Here is a 23,130-nt window from a genome sequence, read left to right as displayed (position 1 = left end):
CCACTCTGCCTGTCAAAAAAAAAAAAGATAAATATAGAAATACAAGAAACATGGACAAGGAAGACAATATGACTCCCCCAAAAAGGAACACAACAGTACTTCAATATTAGAATGTGAAGAGGAAGAGACGGATGACATGCCTGGAAAGGAATTCAAAAGAATGAATTTTAAAATTTTTTAAAAACAAAGAGAAGCAAATATATGAGCCATGGATGAGGCATTCTACTAGGAGACAGAGATATACAGAAAACTCAAAATATTAGAAATGAAAAATTCAATATGTCAAATAAAAAATACAGAGAGAAGCCTTAACAAGACACTTGGTGAGGCAGAGGAAAGACTATTTGAACTGCACACAAATCTTCCGAAATGTCTCAGCCAGACAGAAATAAAAGAAGAAAAAATCAGAAAAACTGAAAATAGTGTTTGAGGTACCATCAAATGACCAAGTATCTGTGTCCTAGGTGTTCCTGAAGGAATGGGAAGACAGAATGGATTAGAAGACCTATTCAGTTAAATAACAGCAGAAAATTTCCCAAATTTGGAGAAAGATATGGACATCCAAGTACAGGAAGCACATAAAGCTCCTAACAGACGTGATCAGAAAAGATCTTCACCATGACAAGATATAGTCAAATTTTCAACAGTAAAACATAAAGATTCTTTTTTTTTTTTGACAGGCAGAGTGGATAGTGGGAGAGAGAGAGACAGAGAGAAAGGTCTTCCTTTTGCCGTTGGTTCACCCTCCAATGGCCGCCACGGCTGGCGCACCGCGCTGATGTGATGGCAGGAGCCAGGTGCTTCTCCTGGTCTCCCATGGGGTGCAGGGCCCAAGCACTTGGGCCATCCTCCACTGCACTCCCTGGCCACAGCAGAGGGCTGGCCTGGAAGAGGGGCAACCAGGACAGAATCCGGCGCCCCGACCAGGACTAGAATCCGGTGTGCCGGCGCCGCAAGGCGGAGGATTAGCCTGGTGAGTCGCGGCGCCAAGCATCATAAAGGTTCTAAAATGTGCATGAGAGAAACATCAGATTAATCTCAAAAGATCTCCAATTGATTGACAGCTGCTTTGTCATCAGACACCCTACAGGCTAGGAGAGAATGGAGAGATATAGTTCAAGACCTAAAAGGAAAAAACCATCAACCCAGAATACTGTACTCAGTCAAGCTGTCATTTGTAAATGAAGGGGAAATGGAGACCTTTCAAAACAAACAGAAATTGGAAGAATTGTTACCATCTGCCCAGTCTTACAAATGATGCTTAAGGATGTGGTCCACATAGAAACAGAGAAAGATAGCATCATGAAAGAATGTGAAGGCAGAAAATCTAGCAAAAGTACAAAGGAAATCCAAAACAAACAACAGGAATATTTACATAACTTATCAATAAAAATCCTGAATATAAATCGCCTCAACTCTCCAGTTAAAAATACAGAGTGGCTGAATAGATTAAAAAACAAGATGCGGGCTGGCGCCGCGGCTCACTAGGCTAATCCTCCGCCTAGCGGCGCCGGCACACCGGGTTCTAGTCCCGGTCGGGGCGCCGGATTCTGTCCCGGTTGCCCCTCTTCCAGGCCAGCTCTCTGCTGTGGCCAGGGAGTGCAGTGGAGGATAGCCCAAGTGCTTGGGCCCTGCACCCCATGGGAGACCAGGAGAAGCACCTGGCTCCTGCCATCGGATCAGCGCGGTGCGCCGGCTGCAGCGCGCCGGCCGCGGCGGCCATTGGAGGGTGAACCAACGGCAAAGGAAGACCTTTCTCTCTGTCTCTCTCTCTCACTGTCCACTCTGCCTGTCAAAAAAAAAAAAAAAAAAACAAAAAAAAAAAACAAACAAAAAAACAAGATGCATCTATTTGCTGCCTACAAGAAACACACCTCAAAACAAAGATACACACAGACTGAAAATAAAAGGATGGGAAAAATATTCCGTGCTAATGAAAATAAAAAAGCAGGAGTAGCCATACTGATATCAGAAAAAGTGGATTTCAAGACAAAAACTTAAAAAAAAAAAAAAGACAAAGAAGAGCATTAAGTAATGATTAAGGTATCAATTCAAAAGGAAGCTATGACTATAGTAAATGTGTATGTACCCAGTGCTAGGGCAACTGACTATTTAAAACAAATGTGAGTGGATATGAAAGAGGACATAGGCCACAATATAATAATAATGGGGGACTTCAACTTCAACATTACACTTTCATCAGTGCACAGATCAGCTAGACAAAACATCAACACAGAGATAACAGAAATAATCTGTACTATTGACTAAATCGATCTGATATCTGCAGAACATTTCATTCCACATCTGCAAAATACATTCTTTTCATAAGTGCATGGAACTGTCTCTAGGATAGAGTATATTCTAGGCAGTGAAACAAGTCTCAACGAATTAAAAAAAATTGAAATCGTACCATGTATCTTTTCTGACCACAATGAAATGAGGCTGGAAATGGACTATGTGAAAAACTCTAGAAAATAGACAAACATGGGGCCAGCACCGTGGCTTATTTGGTTAATCCTCTGCCTGCAGCGTCAGCATCCCATATGGGCACCGGGTTCCAGTCCTGGCTGCTCCTCTTCCAGCCCAGCTCTCTGCTGTGGCCCAGGAAGGCAATGGAGGGTGGCCCAAGTGCTTGGGCCCTGCACCCACATGAGAGACCAGGAGAAGCACCTGGCTCCTGCCTTCGGATCTGCGCAGCGCGCTGGCTGTAGCAGCCATTTGCGGGGTGAACCAACGGAAGGAAGACCTTTCTCTCTGTCTCTGTCTCTCTGTCTCTGTCTCTCTCTCTGTCTCTCTCTCTCACACTGTCTAACTCTGCCTGTGAAATAAAAAAAAAAAAGAAAAGAAAATAGGCAAACACATGGAGATTGAACAACATGCTTTTGAATGAACAGTGGGTCATAGAAGAAATCACATCAGTGTTAATAAGAATGTTTATAGCAATTAGTCCCTAAATCAAGAAAATAAAAAGCATCGTATGAATGATCTAACAAGACATTTCAAGGATCAAGAAAAACAAGAATAAACCAAACCCCAAATTGGTAGGAGGAAAGAAATAATTAAAATTAGAAAAGAAATAAACAAAATTGAAATAAAAGATACTAAGATCAGTGAAATGAAGAGCTGTTTTTTAAAATGATAAAATATTGGCCCAACCAATGAAAACAAAAAAAGAAGACCCAAATAAGATCAGAGATGAAAAAAGAGATGTTACAATAGAAATCACAGAAATAAAAACAAACTGGATAATCTAAAAGAAATGGCTAGATTTCTGGACATATACAATTTATCAAAATTGAGTCAGGAAGGCATAGAAAAATCTAAATAGACTAGTAGTCAAGACAGAGATTGAATCCGTAATAAAGACCCTTCCAACAAAGAAAAGCCCAGGAGCGGATGGCTTCACTGCTGCATTCTACCAGACTTTTAAAGAAACTAATCACAATTCTTAAACTTTTCAAAACAATTGAGAAGGAGGGAATCCTTACAAACTCCTTCTTTGTGGTCAACATCACCTTAATTCCAAAACCAGAAAAAGACGCAACAAAGAAACAGAAATATGGACCAATATCCCTGATGAAAAATATTTAACAAAATACTAGCTAATGAGATTCACCAACACATCAAAAAGATTATCCACCCAGACCAAGGGGGAGTTATCCCTAGTATGCAGGGTTGGGGCAACATATGCAAATCAATAAACATGATGCATCACATTAAAAAATGAAAGAAAAAAACTATATGATTATTTCAATAAATGCAGAGAAAGCATTTGATAAAATACAACATCCTGTGTCTGGCACTGTGGTATACTATGTTCAACTGCTATCTGTAGAACTGGCATCCCCTGTGGGCACCAGTTCTAGTCCCAGATGCTGCACTTCTGATCCAGCTCCCTGCTAATGTGCCTGGGAAAGCAGTGGAAAATGGCCCAAGTGCTTGGGCCCCTGCACCCACGTGAAAGACCCAGAAGAAGCTCCTGGCTCCTGGTTTCTGATTGGGCCCAGCTTTTGTGGCATCTGGAGAGTGAACCAGCAGATAGAAGATCTCTGTTTCTCTTTGTGTCTCTCTCTCTCCCTCTGCCTTTCAGATAAATAAACAGACCTTTAAACAGATAAAACATCCTTTCATGATAAAAAAAAATCCTTAAGAAAAATTGGTGTAGAAGTAAAATACTTCAGCACAAACAGGGCAATATATGACAAATCAATAGTAAGCATTCTATTGAACAGGGTAAAGTCGGAAGCATTTCTACTAAAGATCTGGAACCAGACAAGGGATGATCACTTTCACCACTGCTACTCAATATAGTTCTGGAAGTTTTAGCCAGAGCCATTAGGCAAGAAAAAGACATCAAAAGGATACAAATTGGAAAGGAGGAAGTAAAATTATCCTTATTTTTAGATGACATGATCCTATATATAGGGGAACCAAAAGACTCAACTAAGAAATCACTCAAATCATCAGATATTTTTGGCACATTTGCAGGACATAAAATCAACATACAAAATAAAATAGCATTTGTATACACAAACAATGCCATGGCTAAGAAATAACTTGTAAGATCAGTTCAATTCACAATAGCTGCAAAAATTTGAATATTTTGGGAGAAATTTAACCAAGGACCCGAAGGATCTCTACAATGAAAATACGAAACATTAAAGAAAGAAAAAGGAGACACAAAAATTGAAAAATCTTCTAAGTTCATAGATTGGAAGAATTAGTATCATTAAAATGTCCATACTACCCAAAGCAATTTAAAGCTCAATGCAATCCCAATCAAAATACCAGGACATTCTTCTCAGGTTTAGAAAAAAGACCTCAAAATTAATATGGAAACACAAGAGATCCCAAATAGCTCAACTAATCTTAGGCAATTAAAACAAAGCTGAAGCTATCACAATACCAGATTTTAAGACTTATTACGGGGAAGTATTATTCAAAACATCCACATCCTGGCAAAGAACTAACATGTGGACCATGGGAACAGGTTAGAGATTATGGAAATTAATCCATGCAGATACATAGCTACAATCAACTAATTTTTGACAAGTGAGCTAAAATCACTCCCTGGAAAAACGACAGTCTCTTCAACAAATGGTATTGGCTCTCCACGAGCAGAAGTATGAAACAAAAACCCTATCTTCCACCCTATACAAAAGTCAGCTCACAATGGTTGAAGAATCTAAACCCAAGATCTGAAACAACAAAACTGCTAGAGGAAAACAGGAGAAACATCACGAGAGACTGGCATAGACAAGGACTTCTTGGATAAGACTACAGAGGCACAGGCAATAACAGCAAAAATTGACAAGTGGGATAGCATTGAGCTAAGAATTTTCTGCACTGCAAAAGTAACGCTCAACAAAGTGAAGTTGCAACTAACAGAATGGGATAAACTATTTGCCAACTACATATCTGATAAAGGATTACTCTTCAGATATATAAGAAGCTCAAGAAACTCAAGAATAAGAAAGCAAACAATCTAATAAATGGGCTAAAAATATGAACCGGCATTTTTCAAAGGATGAAACACAAATGTCCAACAGACACATGAGAAGATGCTTAGGATAATTAGGCACCAGGGAAATGCAAATAAAACCACAATTTGATTTCATCTCACTTCAGTTCAAGTGACTATCATCCAAAAATAAAAATAAAATAACAAATGCTACGTGAGGATGTAGAGAAAAAGGTTCCTTAGCCCACTTTTGGTGGGAATGTAAACTAGTGCAACCATTGTGGCCGAAAGTATGGCTATTCCTCAGAAATCTGAAAATAGATCTACCATGTGACCCAGCCATCCCACATCTGGGAATTTACCCAAAGGAAATGCAATCAGCATAGAGTTATATGGAACTCCCTGATATTTATTGCAGCTCAATTTATAATACCTAAGATATGGAATCAACCCAGATGTCCTCACAGCCATGAAAATAATGGAATCTTTTCATAACAAAATGCATGCAATTGGAAACCAGTATGCTTACTGAAATAAGCCAGTCCCAAAATGACAAATATCATACCATGATTTGTGGTAATTAATATAAATAGTACAAAAATAATGAATATGAGTAAAGTTGTCATTTTTAGATTTTTAGACTTAAATCTACGACCCAACACCATCAAATTATTAGAGAGCATTAGAGAAACCCTGCAAGATATAGGTACCGGCAAAGACTTCTTGGAAAAGACTCCAGAAGCACAGGCAGTCAAAGCCAAAATTAACATTTGGGATTGCATCAAATTGAGAAGTTTCTGTACTGCAAAAGAAACAGGAAAGTGAAGAGACAACCGACAGAATGGGAAAAATATTTGAAAACTATGCAACAGATAAAGGGTTGATAACCAGAATCTACAAAGAAATCAAGAAACTCCACAAAAACAAAACAAACAACCCACTTAAGAGATGGGCCAAGGACCTCAATAGACATTTTTCAAAAGAGGAAATCCAAATGGCCAACAGGCACATGAAAAAATGTTCAAGGTCATTAGCAATCAGGAAAATGCAAATCAAAACCACAATGAGGTTTCACCTCACCCCGGTTAGAATGGCTCACATGCAGAAATCTACCACCAACAGATGCTGGCGAGGATGTGGGGAAAAAGGGACACTAACCCACTGTTGGTGGGAATGCAAACTGGTCAAGCCACTATGGAAGTCAGTCTGGAGATTCCTCAGAAACCTGAAGATAACCCTACCGTTCGACCCAGCCATCCCACTCCTTGGAATTTACCCAAAGGAGTTTAAATTGGCAAACAAAAAAGCGGTCTGCACCCTAACGTTTATTGCAGCACAATTCACAATAGCTAAGACCTGGAACCAACCTAAATGCCCATCAACGGTAGACTGGATAAAGAAATTATGGGACATGTACTCTATAGAATACCATACAGCAGTCAAAAACAATGAAACCTGGTCATTTGCAACAAGATGGAGGAATCTGGAAAACATCATGCTGAGTGAATTAAGCCAGTCCCAAAGGGACAAATATATGTTCTCCCTGATTGGCGACAACTAACTGAGCACCAAAGGGGAAACCTGTTGAAGTGAAAGGGACACTGTGAGAAACAGTGACTTGATCAGCTCTTGTCCTGACTGTTGATGTACAATGTAATACTTTATCCATTTTAGTATTTTTTTTTTGTTCTAGTACTATTGGTTGAACTCTGTAATTAACACACCATTATTCTTAGGTGTTTAAATTTTAACTGAAAAGTGATCCCTGTTAAATGTAAGAGTGGGAATAAGAGAGGGAGGAGGTGTTCAGTTTGGGACATGCTCAAGCTGACTTGCCCCAAATGGTGGAGTTAGAAACGTGCCAGGGGATTCCAATACAATCCCATCAAGGTGGCATGTACCAATGCCATCTCACTAGTCCAAGTGATCAATTTCAGTTCACAACTGATCACACTGATAGGTCTAAGAGTCAAAGGGATCACACAAACAAGACTAGTGTCTGCTAATACTAACTGATAGACTCAAAAAGGGAGAGAACGATCCAACATGGGAAGCAAGATACACAGCAGACTCATAGAATGGCAGATGTCCTAAACAGCACTCTGGCCTCAGAATCAGCCCTAAAGGCATTTGGATCTGGCTGAAGAGCCCATGAGAGTATTTCAGGCATGGAAAGCCAAGATACTCTGGCAAAAAAAAAAAAAAAAAAAAAAAAAAAAAAAAAAAAAAAAACCACAACCTATATGAAAGATCTCTGCGAGTAAGATCCCAGTGGAAAGAATGGGGCCATCAAAGGAGGAGGTACCTTTCTCTGAAGGGAGGAGAGAACTTCCACTTTGACTAAGACCCTGTCTGAATAAGATTGAAGTCAGCGAACTCAAAAGGCTTCCATAGCCTTGGCAACTCATGACTAGAGCCTAGGGAGATTACTGACGCCATAAACAAGAGTGTCAAATTGTTAAGTCAACAACAGGAGTCACTGTGTACTTACTCCTCATGTGGGATCTGTCCTTAATGTGTTGTCCAATGTGAAGTAATGCTATAACTAGTACTGAAACAGTATTTTACACTCTGTTTCTGTGTGGGTGCAAACTGATGAAATCTTTACTTTATACTAAATTGATCTTCTGTATATAAAGAGAATTGAAAATGAATCTAGATGTGAATGGAATGGGAGAGGGAGCGGGAGATTGGAGGGGTGCGAGTGGGAGGGAAGTTATGGGGGGGGGAGGCCATTGTAATCCATACACTGTACTTTGGAAATTTATATTTACTCAATATAAGTTATAAAAATCTAAAAAATAAATAGTACAAAAATAATGAATATGAGTGAAGTTGTCATTTTTAGATTTGCTTATTATTTATAGCCTTTGTCTATACCCCTGAGGAACAGTGGGCTTTCTACTTACTACTTGTTAATTTCTTTATTTAGTGGAGGATTAAGCTTGTGATTATAACATAAATTGAAAGTATGGGTGGGAGCAAGGGAAGGAGGCATGGAGGATAGAATAGGAAGTATCAATATGTTCTTAAAACTGTATATATGAAATACATGAAATTTGCTGCCTTTATATAAATTAAAAATACAAAAATGAAAGAAGTGTTGTTCAGGTATATGATCTGTACAATATCAATGTCTAAAACAACGTGTATTTTTAACGTTTATTTTAAGATTATTTTCATCTGGTTGAAAGGCAGAATTATATATACACACACACACACACACACACACACCCCAACTAGGTGAGGCCAGGAGCCTAGAACTCCATCCAGTTTTCCCCTGTGGGTGGCAGGGTCTCAAGGATTTGAGCCATCACTTGATGTATGCCAGGCTGCGCAGTAGCAAGCAGCTGGATCAGAAGAGTATTTGGGACCTGGATCGGCACCCTGATATGAGATGCAGGCATCGTAAGTGACAGGTTAACATGCTGTGCCACAATGCCTGCCCCAATATGTGTTTTTAAGTTTATAAAGAGAATAGAGTACGATTGGGGAAGAACAAATATTTAAATAACTGTCCCCTACGTTTTAAACTTATTGAAAATGGCAATTCACAGATCCAAGAAACTTGAAAAACTTCAAACAAGACACAAAGAAAACCACATCCAGGCAAATTGTAATCAAATTTCTGAGAACCAAAAATAAAGGATCAATTTAAAAATCAGAGAGGAAAAAGATACATTTTACACATTGACTAATAAAAATAGTGGCCAAAACTTTATCAGAAACAATGCAAGTCAGGGACAATGAATGGGATGGCATCATAAATTGTAGAAAAACTAAACTGAGACTTCAACAGCCAGAATTTTTTCCTTCAGAAGAGAAAGAAAAATGAGGCATTTTCTTAATTGTTAAAGAGATAATGGGTTAAGGAAAAATAATAACAATATATACCCTTTTTATTGGGAGACTCAGAATTGCTAAGATTGAAATTTTCCCTTAATTTATCTATATAGTCAATGCAACCCCAATCAAAATCCTAACAGATTTCTGTGTAAAATTGCAAAGCTGATTACAAAGTATGTAAGCAAATTAAAAGATCTTAGATCAGCAAAAATAACCTTTAAAAAGAGGAACAAATTCGGAACACTCATGCTCCTTGATTTTAAGAATTACTGGAATAAGCCGGCGCCGCGGCTCACTAGGCTAATCCTCCGCCTAGCGGCGCCGGCACGCCGGGTTCTAGTCCCGGTCGGGGCGCCGGATTCTGTCCCGGTTGCCCCTCTTCCAGGCCAGCCCTCTGCTGTGGCCAGAGAGTGCAGTGGAGGATGGCCCAGGTGCTTGGGCCCTGCACCCCATGGGAGACCAGGAGAAGCACCAGGCTCCTGGCTCCTGCCATCGGATCAGCGCGGTGCGCCGGCTGCAGTGGCGGCCATTGGAGGGTGAACCAACGGCAAAAGGAAGACCTTTCTCTCTGTCTCTCTCTCTCACTGTCCACTCTGCCTGTCAAAAAAAAAAAAAAAAAGAATTACTGGAAAGCTACAGCAATCAAGAGAGTGTGATATTGGCTTAAAAGTAGATGAGTAAATTAATGGATCTATACAGAGTGTTTACAAATAGTCCAATACATTATGGTCAATTGAGTTTTGATAAAAGTGCTAGGTATATCTAGTCTTTTCAACAAATGGTTATCCAAATAGAAAGAAACAAAATTTAACCAGAATAGGATGTCATACACGCAAAGTTAATTCAGAATAGATCACTGACCTAAACATAAATGTTAAAGCCGGAGAGCTTCTAGAAGACCCTAGGAGAAACCAACAGAAGAGTATCTTTGTGATATTGGGATAGGCAAGGATTCATCAGAAAGAACACAGAAAACACTAACCATAAAAGAACAAAATTAATTGGATGTAATCAACCAAAAAATGATTATCAAAAGATAATGTATTGGAGACTTTGATACAGTGGGTTAAGCTGCTTCCTGGGACTCCCTAGATCTCTGCCACTCACATGGGAGACCCTGATTGAGTTTCTGTTTCTTTGGCTTTGGCTTGGCCCATTCCTAGTTGTTGTGTTCTCTTTTTTTTCTATGCCTTTAAAATAAATAAAAGTATATGAATAAGTATTGAAATGATGATGTTAGGAACATGAATGGTAAAGTTGAAGGCTGGCTGAGTGTATTTACAAATCCTATAACTGATAAAGATCTAACACCCAGGATCTATAAATAATTCGTATAAAACAAAAATAAAGACAAATGATTAAATAAAAATTTAGAGATTTTTGAAAAACACACAGAAAGAACATATACAATTGTCTTATAAACATCTGAAAACTAGATCATTATCTTTATTTACCAGAAAAATACACATTATATCCATATTGAAGTATTACCACACACTCACTAAAATTTGAAGATTTTTTTTTAAAGATTTATTTATTTGAAAGGCAGAGTTACAGAAAGGCAGAGAGAGAGAGAGAGAGAGAGAGGGAGGGATGGGGGAGGAAGGGGTGTCTTCCATCCACTGGTTCACTTTCCAGATGGCCACAGTGGCCAGAGCTGTGCCAACCGGAAGCCAGGAGCCTCTTCTGTGTCTCCCACGCAGGTGCAGGGGCCCAAGCACTTGGGCCATCTTCCACTGCTTTCCCAGGCCACAGCAGAGAGCTGGATCGGAAGTGGAGCAGCCGGGTCTCGAACTGGCACCCATATGGGATGCCGGTGCTCTAGGCAGTGCTGGCCCTCGATGAGTTTTCTTACAACGCGAACTTGCATATGGTTTTCGGGGAGTGTAACTTCACAAAAATGCTGGCAGTTTCTTACAAAGTAAAATGTCTGACTATCCTTATAACCAAGTAATGTCATTCCTATGTTTTTACTTAAAAGAAACAAAACTGTGTTCTCTAAATGATTTATTCAAGAATGTTTGTAGCAGCTTCATTCATTAGAGCCTTAAACTGGGAGACAATCAAAGATATATCAACAAGAAGATGGATAAAAAACAGTGTTATATTCATACAATAGGCTATTGATCAGGTTTACAAAGGAACGGATCACTGGTACATACAATGGTATGGATGAATACCAAAAATGTAATGTTATGCGAGAGAAGGCAGACACAAAAGAAACTGTACTGTACCATTCCATTCATATGATGAACTTCTGGGAAAGACCTACATAATCTATAATAAAGTTCATCACAATAATCATTGCTTCTGAAGGCCTCTGTTGAATGACTGGAAGGGGCATAAGAAAACATTCTGGGGTCAAGCTTATGCTTCTATATGCTGATAAATGTGAGTATGTTGTATGTATTTCTCAACTCATCGAACTGTAGTCCTAAAATTCATACATTTCACATATATAAATGCTATCTCCATTAAAAAAGAAGAAAAAGCTAAGTGGATTCATTTAATGCACACTTGTAGATGTTTTTCTTTAACAAACAAATTGAATAGGTAACACCTTGTTTCTGTTTTCTGATATTCTGTGTACTAAGTGCTGGTAGACCACGAAGATGAATGAGGAGCAGTCTTTGTCATCAAGTTGCTTAATGCTTGTTACCTAGGATGGGGAAAGTTCAGCAGAGATTATGAGGAGAAAGAAAAAAAATGATGCAGCAACATTTCCCTAGCGGCTAGAACCGACAGCTGGAACTCTGCTTGGTCAAAGAGAGCATTAATAAGGGTTAGATTTTCACCAGCCTAGCACTGGAAGGGCCACGGTGATTAATGGGACTCATTAGGCCAGAGCCAAGGGCAATATTGGCATGTACATATAATAGGATTATTCTTTATGCCTCTCCAGCATGCCACTTTGTATTATTATTGTCAAATGTTTGGTGCACTTAACCTAATCACTTTGCCAAATTCACAAAACAACCTGCTGCCATTGGTTTTCAAATCTCCATTGAACTAAGACCCTATTTCTTCACCATGGAAATGATCTATAGCAAAATGTAGACCCTGTAGTTAAAAATGATCAAAGTTGTGCATGCAATGACCTATGATCCTGCGCTGAGGTTTTTGTGTGGGGGCAAGAGGAGGTAGATGAGAAGCAAGACAATGAAATCATGCTCAAGTTAATGGCAAAGGAAAAACTCACTTTACATTTATAATTTTTTTTTTTGACAGGCAGAGTGGTGGACAGTGAGAGAGAGAGAGACAGACAGAAAGGTCTTCCTTTGCCGTTGGTTCACCCCCCAATGGCCGCCGCGCCGCGCTGATCCGATGGCAGGAGCCAGGAGCCAGGTGCTTCTCCTGGTCTCCCATGGGGTGCAGGGCCCAAGCACCTGGGCCATCCTCCACTGCACTCCCTGGCCACAGCAGAGAGCTGGCCTGGAAGAGGGGCAACCGGGACAGAATCCGGCGCCCCGACCGGGACTAGAACCCGGTGTGCCGGCGCCGCTAGGCGGAGGATTAGCCTAGTGAGCCGTGGCGCTGGCCAATCTTGTTTTTTTAAAAGAAAAACACACATACAGAAAATCACACAAATGTGTATTTTAATTCATTATCATAAAATAAGCATGATTCTATTAACCAGTGCAAAAAATATAACTTTACTAGTCACTCCTTGAATTGTCCATCAGTCCTCTCTCTCCTTTTAAAAGTAACCACTATCCTTACTTTTTATACTTTTTTGCATTTTGTCATAGTTTCACTTTCCAAGTTGGCATATCTAGAAACTAGAGCTTACTGTTGCTCATCCAAAAAAAAAAAAATGTCTTTTAAGTCTCTTATTGTACAGGTCTCTCCCTCCTCAATCCTCTTCTTTTCCTATCATTTATCTCTTTTAACCTTTGGAATTTTCCATATTCTGGGTTTTACTGATGTCATACTGACGTCACCTGGGTCAAAATGTTTCTCTAACCACTATTTTCCCTACAAATTGGCAGTTGAAACCACATTTGATCAGACTCAAGTTGAATCTCTGACAAAGCCAGAGGGGATGGCATGTTCTTTTTTTTCATGGTTTTCTGTGTTTTTGTGATATTAACAGCTGTTGTTTCTTAATGGGGAGAGCCATTGATTTCAATGAGGATGCAAAATGATGCTATTCTTATTTACTTTTCATTTATTAATTTGAATATTTTTATGAAGATACTTCTTATCATCTACTCTTTGGTTATCCAGTGGTAAAGTAGGAAAGGCAGAATAAATGCTTGATTTTTATCTTTATTTACAAGAATTCAAAGCAATGAATTGGTTCAACATCATCCTCAGCATTCAAAAGTGACAGATTATATTTTTTAGAAATATCGGTTTACAGTCATGTATTTCCAGATATATGATGGTTTTCAGTTAATTGCAATTATTCTTTTGGAATTCAAATTATCCTGTCTTTGGCCAATAGGGGCTTCCTGAAGTTAGCTCCTGAGTCTTTTCGACTTGACTCTTGCAGTCTTTGACAGCTGTCTCAGTATCTAGTGTAATAAAATATTTTCAGATTGTCCTGTACGTTTCTGTTCCCAGACCTGGAGTCACTCGTGTCTACAAATGGCCCTTCCTGCTTTCACTGGGAAATGATATTCAGGGCCACAAGTAGGTATCATTAAAACTGGGTTGTTCATTGTTTCTACGTTTTTTTCAGGGCAAAGAGCTCAGAAATATACATATCTAAGTAGTTTTTTTTTTAAATAAAGATAAAATAGTTTTACTGATACCTCTATTTCAGATTCAGGGCTATAGGACTTTGTTTTGTTTTGCTTAGCCTGGACCATTTTGCATTTTGTCTGCTCTTTTCTGCACAGAGCAGCCTGGTACTTAAAGACACAGGAAATTATAGAACAGAGTGTTTCATTGTTATGTGTTTTCTTTATTTTATATTCCACATTGAAAAATCTCAGTAATAATACTGATGCTCAACTACCAGGGTAATTGACAAAAAAGTTTAACAGCTTTTGCCTCTGTTCTTTCATCTTTCATTTTTTTTTATCTTTTATTTAATGAATATAAATTTCCAAAGTACGACTCATGGGTTACAATGGCTTCCCCCCCCCCATACCGTCCCTCCCACCAACAACCCTCCCCTTTCCCACTCCCTCTCCCCTTCCATTCACATCAAGATTCATTTTCGATTATCTTAATATACAGAAGATCAGCTTAGTATACCTTAAGTAAGGATTTCAACAGTTTGCTCCCACACAGAAACATAAAGTGAAAAATAATAGATGATTTTTTTTAAATGATGATGAAATCAGATCAGACCTATTGTCATGTTTAATCCCAGTGAGAGTCAAGTTGGGAGTTGATAATTTCTTTTTTTTTTTCATCTTTCATTTTTAATAGTTAACAATGTGCATGTGGTCTAAGCACATACTCAAACACTATCTCTTTTCCCTTCTAACCCTCATCTGGTCATCATTCTAACTGTAACCATGTATATATTTAAGGCTTGTCAGTGGGCCTTATAGCAATGTCTTTCTAGCTCTTTCGGTTGTCTGAAATTTATTGTTTAGTGGGTTTCTCAGACAAGCTCATTAAAACAACATTTCCCATTCTTGAAATGTTGACATTTTTGTCATTTATACTAGAAAGTCAATTTTGTTGGATAAAAAAGTCCTGTCTCACATCTTGTTTTTCTTCAGAACTCTAAATATTTAATTCTATTTTCTTCTTGCTTAAAGCATTGATGTAAAATATGGTAATAATAATTAAAATGTGCATACTACCCAAAATGACTTACAAATTGAATGCGATTACTATCAACATATAAATGACATTTTTTCACAGAATTAGAAAAGACATCACTAAAATTTGCATGGAACCACAAAAGACTCCTAACAGCCAAAGCAATTTTGAGCAGAAAAAAAGGCAATTAAAAAGCAGACTTCATTATACTCCCTGATCTTAAAATATGTCATAAAGCTACAGTCGTTAAAACAGCATGATATTGGCTTAAAAATAGGCACTTAGACCAATGGAACAGAACAGAGACATTAGAAGTAAACCCACACACCTATAGCCAACTGATCTTTGACAAAGGTGCTAAGGATATGCATATGCAGGAGAATGAAACTAAACCCATCTCTCACCAGGGAGAAATATAAACTTAAAATAGATTAAAGACTTAAATGTAAGGTCTGGAAATTTGAAACTACTGGAAGAAAACAGTAGAGGGGTGGCAGTGTAGCACAGCAGGTTAGGCTACCCCTTGGGATGACCACATCCCATATTGGAGTAAGGGCTATGGCACTTCCAATCCAGCTCCCTTGGAAACAGCAGGTGAGGGCTCAAGTGCTTGGCCCCTACCACTCATGTGCGGGACCTGGATAGAGTCTCTGGTTCTTGGCTGTTGCAGCCATCTGGGGAGTTAACCCATGGATGTAAGATCTCTCTCTCTTTCTTTCTCGTTCTCTCTCTCTCTCCCTCTCTCCCTCCCCTCCCTCTGCCTTTCAACTCAATTAATCAATCTTTAAAAAAAAAGACAAATGGGTTTTCATAAACCTAAAGAGCTTTTGCACTTGAAAGGAAACAATCAACAGAGTGAAGAGACAGCCTACACAATGGTAGAAAACGTTTTTAAGCTGTGTATCTAACAATAGGTTAGCGTCCAAGATATATAAGGAACTCAAACAACTTAATAGACTTAATAGCAAAAGAACCCAAATAGTCCCATCAACAATGGCATTAGATCAAAACAGATATTTCGCAAAGGAAGACACAGAAATGGCCAAAAAGTACATGACAAAAATCCCAACATTACTAATCATTAGGAAAACATAAATCGGAACCACCATGAGATATACCTCATTCTAGTAGGATTGGTTATTATCAAAAAGACAAATTATAACCACTATTGGTGAGGATGTGAAGAAAAGGGAACACTTGTTCACTGTTGGTGGGAATATAAACTAGTGCAGCCATTGTGGAAAACAGTATGGGGATTCCTCAAAAAAACTAAAAACAGAACAAGCAAATGGTTCATGAATCCCACTCCTGGAAAATGAAATCTATGTGTGGAAGAGACATCTGCAATCCTATGTTTACTGCAGCACAATTCACAATAGCCAAGAAGTGGAAACACCTGTAGGACTCATCAACTGCTGGATATGGCACATAGACACAATGGAATACATTAATACCACATAATACATTTAATACCACTCAACATTAAACAAAGGTGGAATCTTGTCATGTGCAACAGCATGGAAAGAGCTGGCGATCATTATATTAAGCGAAATAAGTCAAACAAAGAAAGGCAAGTGCCACCTGATCGCATCTATTTGTGGAATCTAAAAATGTTGACTTCATACAGGTCGTAAGCATAAGGGTGGCTACCAGAGGCTGGGGAGCACAGGGAAGAGAGAGGGATGGGAATGGTTGATTAATGGGTACTAAGTTACAGTTAGAAAAAGAAGTTCTGGTGTTCTATAGCACAGCAGGAGGAGTCTAGATAATGCTAGTGTAACATACATATAAAAAAACTAGAAGAAAGGATTTTTTTAATGTTCTCACCATAAAGAAATGTTGTGTGTCTGAGTAGATATGTTTATCTGGACACTGCACAATATGGACATATACTGAAATATCACATGGTACCACATAAATATGAACAATTTTTATGTATCAATTAAAAAATTACAAGAAAATTCCCAAAAGGAAATATGATAATAAGCTAGTTTGGTCATTAAAATTCACAGGCTCTTTCGTCTATATGATCAAGCATTTTTTTGTTTGCATTTAATGTAGAATGATGTTATTAAAATATGTTTTTGGCATTGGTCATCTCAGATAGATAGCCAGTCTTTTAGTATGTGGCTTCAAAGAAATCATCGAAATAAACTTTTATGGAATAACAATACTATTTATTATTTGTTTAGTCTTCTTCAAGAATTCCTACCACTCATATGTTGATTTTTCCTTGCCCCTTTTTTTAACTGATGCAACTCAGTTATTTTTATTGCAACTGGAAGATAATACATCACAGAAAGTTTATGGTAGGTCAGGGGAAACGCGTTATTTACAACAAATGATGACATAGTTTGTTTTTGGCAACACGATTACACATGAAGAATGCAAGACGCAAGAATGGATGCCTCCAAAGCTACAGAAAAAAATTTACTTACCCTTCTTTACTATTTGATACTTTCTCTCACATTGTTTTTATCTCTTGATTCACTTTGTGAGACGATTTTCTTTCCGCTCAATTTCTGTTTCACTTACGCAATTGTATATTGAATGTATTCATTTCTGATTTGCTTTTGGTTCAGTATTTTTGAAATAAAGTTTTATTTTTAATTCAAGTTTAGTCTCACTTCTGTGTTTTCTAATTCCGATCTGTTCATGTGTTTTGTCTTTTTCTTATTTGCTTTGAATTCATTCTGAAAAGGCTTTAACCTGATTTGTAGGCATGTCTTTCTGGTGATTGCATTTTTTTTTTAGGGATATTATTCTGATCCTTATTCTTTTTCTTATTTTATTATGGTATATGGCTTTGATAGCTTTTGGTTGCTTATCTTTATATGACATTAGTTGTCATGTAGTTTTTAGGAGAACGTGGGATTCAGCATAGCTTTGCCATCTTTACAGAGTTCCTTCATGCATTGCTTCCATAATGCGTTCAAGACCATGTTAGTTTGGTTTCTGGAATTGTTTGGCTCTGTTCCTCTCCTTTTTATCTAGACTCTGCTGGGTCTTTCCTGCTGAACATTTACCCTACTACTAGATTTTCTGAAGTGTAGGGCTTTGTGCTGGAAAAAAGCCCTGGCCTGTCAACTGCGAGAGTCCATAGACCTTCACTGCTTCAGCCGCTACAGGCATTCCCGCTTGGGTCCAGGCCGTTTTCCATCCGAGTGGCCCATGGCCTGCTATGAGAGCTGGTGTTCTCAAATCACTCTTTCTCAGGGCAACACCTTGGCTGGGCTGGGCTGGGCTGGCATTCTCTGTTGCTTCAGACACTGTTGCTTCATGCTGGTCTTGAGTTATCTGTGACTTTTCCATAATTAGCTTGTACTTTCAGGTGTCAGAGAACACCTTATGAGCAGGTTGATTTGAAAATTTACCTACAATTTTTTTTTTTATTTCGCTCTCTAATGATTCTTTTTTTTATGTGAGAGTTGAAGAGATTCAGAAACACCACTGGCTTCTTCCCAGCCTTTTCTGTTCTTTGGAACATTAACATTTAAAGCTTTGTTTTGAAGACTGACAATACTTTTGATGCAGTTTTTAAAAAAAATCCTACCAGCAAATATTGTTCTAGTATCAGGTAACATGGCAGTTTTAGTTTTAGAAGCTATTTCTGTTTATAACTGACTATGTTTGTACAGAGTAAAACTTTCGTCATGTTATTCAATCCACTACATGTGGAAAAGTGCAAGCTATAAGACAGACTTAGGCGATGGCTCCATACCTCTGACAGGTTATCTGGGTCTGTAATTTAATAGTAGGCCTCAAGTGATGCTTCAAGTGAAATCGAGAGGGGTTACACTCCAGGGGCAGGGGTTGGTGATTGCGAGGACATTAGGAGAAGGTCTTCTCTAATTGCAAATGTTTGAGTTGTGTAAGTTTTCTCAATGAAATTGACTACATCTACAAAATTTGGATGAAAATTCACCAAGGCTTTGGGAAGGAGATTTTAACAATTTTGGGGCATTCAGTAGAGTGGTTCTGAGGGCTTTTCGATTTGCCATTTACCAATATTTTCTCTCAACAGGAAGAAATATCACTGAATTTTCAGAAAAAAAGTGCTTTCTCGCTATGCAGTCTTCTGTGCTCTTTTTGCCCTTTGGGGTATGTGTGATTACACTAATATATTGTCTTCATCTTTGCTGCTTTTACAGTTTAAGTGAGACGTAATTTTAGTTATTTATTGAGGAAAAATATGCAGAGAAGTATTAAGAAGTAACTCATTTCCCTTATATTCCATGCCGTTTTGAAGTCGCATTAAAAAGGCCTTGGTTACTTGAAGACTGCCAAATGGCTGAGCAAAATTACAAAATCCTATAAAGTGTGAATTTTCAAATATGAAAATACAAACGTGCAGACTTTTAGATTTTGCCCTTGCATTCATAATTCCCATCAGAAAAAAAAAAACAAAGGCCTGACTGTGACTTAGGGAAGTCACTTGATGTCTCTGGGTTCTTTTTTCTTTGTCAATTGATAAGATAGGCTTAGATATTTTTAAAATTATTTCTCTAGCTTGTAATGACCAATGATCGTAAAATCTATTAGAAGGAAATGATGATGACAGTGTCACTACACTTCTCGTTAAGACTTGAGGTCATTTTCCATTTCTGGAATGGAAAGTATTCAACCAAGGTACAAATTTGGAGGCATATGTGGAATTTGGATATAGCAGAGATAAATTCAGGTTTAAAATAAGAACTACAAAATTGGCCGGCGCCGCGGCTCACTAGGCAAATCCTCCGCCTTGCGGCGCCGGCACACCGGGTTCTAGTCCTGGTTGGGGCGCCGGATTCTGTCCCGGTTGCCCCTCTTCCAGGCCAGCTCTCTGCTGTGGCCAGGGAGTGCAGTGGAGGATGGCCCAGGTGCTTGGGCCCTGCACCCCATGGGAGACCAGGAAAAGCACCTGGCTCCTGGCTCCTGCCATCGGATCAGCGCGGTGCGCTGGCCGCGGCGGCCATTGGAGGGTGAACCAACGGCAAAGGAAGACCTTTCTCTCTGTCTCTCTCTCTCTGTCCACTCTGCCTGTCAAATAAATAAAAAAATAAATAAATAAATAAAAATAAAAAAATAAAAAAAAATAAGAACTACAAAATTGAGTTTCACTGGGGTGTTTCTGAGAGGAGCCCCGAAATCGTGTACTCATCTCTCACCTCCTCGGTTTTCTCCGTGATGTTCTTCATTAAAAAGATTTTTAATTTTGACAAATTAATCAAATTTTTGCTTTATGGCCTGTGCTGTTTTGGTTTAGAATTTCTTCCCCCAAACTCTTCCACAAATATATTCTCCTACATTATCTTCTATTATTTTAGTGTTAACTTTCACAGAAGATACTTTTTTGACAAATTAATCAAATTTTTGCTTTTTTTTTTGTATATGGTACATGAAAATCAAGCATGTTTCTTTGTATAGCAAGCCAGTTCTTCCTCAAGGCTGTAAAAAGGCCAGTTTTTGTTCCCTATGTTAGCTATGGTGCCCTTTCAGCTATTAGTTTTAATATATTCGTGGGGTCTGTCTGTAGGGTCTCTATTTCGTTTCACTGGTCTATTGTCGCTCCCCCACTCGCGGAGGAGCGGCACACCGCCGGCCGGCTCTCTCAGGGGTTCCTCAAGGGTTCCTGGTGCATGCCGTCTCTCTCCTCCTTTATAGTCCTCTTCCACCAATCCCAGCTCTGCTACCCACACGCCGAGTACGCTGCTCTCCTCCAATCAGGAGCAGGTCCTACAGTTTATTGGTTGAACTGGAGGCAGCTGTGTAGAAGCTGTTTCCTCCTCTCCCAGCGCCATATTGTGGGAGAGCAGGTGCATAGTCTTAGCAGTTCCAGTAGTTTAGTCTAGTCTCGGTTGCTCCCCACAGTCTAGTTGCATGAATTTTTGGCAAATATCCTACTGTATTTATTACTATGGGATTGGGATAATTTAAAATTTAGCTAGGCTTTACAAAAGTTGAACAGCTCTTTTTGCATGATTTCTTCATAGAAATTTCAGATTATATAATTTCTATAGACATTTCGTTGAGTTTACAGATTAATGTCAGAAAAATTGGCTTCTTCACAATAATCAAGGTTTTAATTCAAAGTTTATTTCAACAAATTTACCAACTTCTCTTTTATGTATAAGATGCCACATTGATTTGTCTTATGTACTCATTTGTGAGTTTCTTGAATTTCCTTGTTTTTTTTTTTTTTTATGATGTTGACTGTTTTGAAGAGTATTTGTCAGACAGTAGAATGTTCCTCAATTTGTGCTTGCCTCATGTTTTCTAAGAATAGGGATATGGCTTTTTGGGAAAAATATCATAGAAATAAATTTCTCATTCTATCATATCACAGACACATACCAGCATTGTGATTTATTATGGGTCTCCACACTGTGGAGTTCCTAGTTTCCCCTTGGCAGCCTGTACTTGTTTTCATTAGCTGTTTGTCCCAGAAAGATTTCTTTAGCATCTAGGGATCACACGGATCCTCAATAGCCCAGATTTTGCCTGTGTTGCAACAGGTAATGATAGCCTTAAGGTAACATGAATGGAAAAAATAATAGAACTTTAAAACTGCCCCTCAACGTACCTTCCATTGCTGCAGCTGCTGTCTTCCACTGCAGGAAACCAGCTGCTTTTTCATTTCCCACTCATTTGTGACAGATTTGTCCTTGGGCTTCTTAGGGCATTTTACACCTTTAGTTCTCTCTCGGGCTGTTGCATAGGCATTGCTAGTAACACTAAATTATATGCGATTGATTTTTTATGTTGCTTTTAAAAACATTTCAGAAATGCACAAAAAATTGTGACATAATTATATTTATGAAGCAGAAATTGTGAGGTAATACATATACCCCTCACCCCGTTTCCCCGATTAACTTCTCATATTAGCATATTTTTCACAATTAATAAACTACATTTAGTTTCACCTATTTTGTTTTATCTAAATCTCCCTTTCCCTTCCATTGCTCCCAGCCTTTAGTAATCAAAATTCTGTGTTCAGATTGAGCTGTTTCTAAAATTTTAACTTCCACAAACAAGGGAAAACATGCAGTATCTGTGTGTTTCTGTGTCCTGCTCATTTCGCTCAACACGATGTTCCGTTTCCATCTACTTTTCTGCAAATGACAAGATTTCATTCTTTTTTTTTAATAGCTGAATAGGATTCCATTGTGTAGATACACCACATTTTCTTTATCCATTCATCTGACGGACATCTTGGTTGACTCCGTATTTTGGCTATAGTGAACAGTGCTGCTATCAACATGGTGGTGCAGATATCTCTTTGATTCATTGTGTTTGAGTCTTTGGGGTATATACTAGGTAGTGGGATTGCTGGATCATGTGGCAATTCCATTTCTAGTATTTAAAGAAATCTCCACACTGCTTACCATAGTGGCCGCGCTAATTTACTTTCCCATCAACAGTGTATAGGAGTTCCCATTTCACTACATCGTCACCAGCATTCTTTACTTTTTCATCATAGCCATTGTGACAGGGGTGAGGCGATGTCTAATTGTGATTCTGACTTGCATTTCTCTAATGGTTAGTGATATTGAGCATTTTTTCAATATTTTTGACCATCTGTATTTCTTTTTTTGAGAACTGTCTTTTTAGGCCATTTGCCCGTTTCTTAACTGGATTGGTTGGTTTTTTTTATTGCTGAATTTTTTGGTTACTAATATATTCTAGATATTAATCCCTTGCCAGGTAGGTAGCGTGCAAACATTTTCTACCGTCTGTTGGATGTCTCTTCACTCTATTGCTTGTTTCCTTTGATCCGAAGAAGCCTCTGAGTGTGACATAATCACATTTGTCTAGTTTTGCTCTTGTTGCCTGAACTTTGGTTATCTTACCCAAGAAGTCATCTCTTACATCAATGTCTTGAAGTGTTTCCCCAACATTTTCTTCTAGCAATTTCATAGTTTCAGGTCTCACTTTTATGTTTTTTTTTTTTTTTTTTGACAGGCAGGAGTGGACAGTGAGAGAGAGAGACAGAGAGAAAGGTCTTCTTTTGCCGTTGGTTCACCCTCCAATGGCCGCCGCTGCAGCCGGCGCACTGCGCTGATCCGATGGCAGGAGCCAGGAGCCAGGTGCTTTTCCTGGTCTCCCATGGGGTGCAGGGC

This window comes from Oryctolagus cuniculus, chromosome X (genome assembly GCF_051225735.1).
Source record: "Oryctolagus cuniculus isolate XC-2025 breed Fujian yellow rabbit chromosome X, ASM5122573v1, whole genome shotgun sequence".
In the NCBI taxonomy this organism is placed as follows: Eukaryota; Metazoa; Chordata; class Mammalia; order Lagomorpha; family Leporidae; genus Oryctolagus; species Oryctolagus cuniculus.
Note: the sequence above shows the minus strand (reverse complement) of the source record.